This window comes from Alligator sinensis, unplaced genomic scaffold (assembly GCF_000455745.1).
Source record: "Alligator sinensis unplaced genomic scaffold, ASM45574v1 scaffold969_2, whole genome shotgun sequence".
Taxonomy (NCBI): domain Eukaryota; kingdom Metazoa; phylum Chordata; order Crocodylia; family Alligatoridae; genus Alligator; species Alligator sinensis.
Window position 1 is genome coordinate 990,852 of NW_005842481.1, and position 1,408 is coordinate 992,259.

Genomic DNA, 1,408 nt, shown 5'->3' on the forward strand with positions numbered 1-1,408 from the left:
ATTTCCCCAACTCTTGTGGTCGGGCTCGGCAGAGAGATCCCACTGCCCCAGACTAACTCGTCTGCCTGTCACCTCGGACACGGCCGCAACCTACCCCCCGAGACGCGCCCGGCTCTCCAGCTAGTCCGTGTGTCCAAGCGCAGCCAGGCTGGGGCTGGCTGGCTGGCTGGCTGCTTTTCCTAGCTGGACGGAGTCCCCTGAGCATCACTTTGCACGCGTGGCCCCTCCGAATTAGCGTATAGCAGGCTCGGTAGTGAATGGTGCGATCGTCAGCTGGGGCTTGCGGCCAGCATTACGCTTATTGCAGGATTAACCAGTTGAAGGTGTGATTAGGGTGGCCATCATAGAGGACAGGCCGGTTGTCCTCTACTGCCACGCAACCTGGCGCCTTTAGACTAACTTAGACTGGCCAGGGTACAAAGTAAGACCCAGCACACAGGGCAAAGTAACGATCACTGTAATTTAACTGGCTAATCGTGCAACAAATTTAGGCAGTGATGACACCTGCTTGAAAAGAAAAATAGAGGACATAAAGGCGTTGGGTTTCGTTTCAATAGGGGACAGAGGAGCAGAAAACCGCGATGTCCTCTATGATGGCCAACACCGGTGTGATGGCTGCCTTGCACGGTGGCCCCTCTAAATTTATTACACGATTAGCCAGTTAAATTATAGTGATCATTACTTTGCCCTGGGTGCTGGGTCTTACTTTGTACCCTGGCCAGTCTAAGTTTATTGCAGTATTAACCAGTTAATGGTGTGATCATTACTCTTGGCACTTGTGGCTTCTCTTACTTTACCCTGTGGCCAGTCTAAATTTACTGCACATTAATCAGTCAATGGTGCAATGATTACTTTGCTCTTGTGACCACTGTACATTTATTGCCCAATTAACCAGTTAGGTGTCTGATTATTACTTGCACCTGTGGCCAGTCTTTCTTTATTGTGGGATTAACAGGTTAATGGTGTGATTATTTCTTTGCACTTGTGGTCACTCTTACTTTGCACTGTGGCCAGTCTAAATTTATTGCTGGCTAATCAGTCAATGGTGTAATGAATACTTTGCACCTGGGGCCACACTACATTTATTGCATGATTAACCAGTTAATTGTGTGATCATTACTTTACATCTCTGGCCAGTCTAACTTTATTGTGGGATTAACCAGTTAATGGTGTGATCATTGCTTTGCACTTGTGGCCACTCTTATTTTGCACGGTGGCCAGTCTTACTTTATTGCATGATTAACCGGTTAATTGTGTGATTGGTACTGTGCACCTGTGGCTACTTTAAATTTATTGTGTGATTAACCAGTTAGTTGTGTGAGCATTACTTTCCAGATGAATCCAGTTTCAGAATCATAGTCACATATTTCTAAAGTCCCATTGTGCATGATTTTTAAGTATTTAGTAA

General features: G+C 46.1%; 1 protein-coding gene across 1 annotated transcript in view; it reads right to left on the reverse strand.

The window, feature by feature from the left end:
* The window catches only part of KCNG2 (potassium voltage-gated channel modifier subfamily G member 2), a 99,183-nt gene extending 98,722 nt beyond the window's left edge, over window positions 1-461 (reverse strand). The window contains exon 1 of the mRNA XM_006031110.2: window positions 95-461. The gene's annotated coding sequence lies outside the window, so the exon portion shown is untranslated. The remainder of the gene's footprint in view (window positions 1-94) is intronic.
* Window positions 462-1,408: the final 947 nt, after the last annotated feature.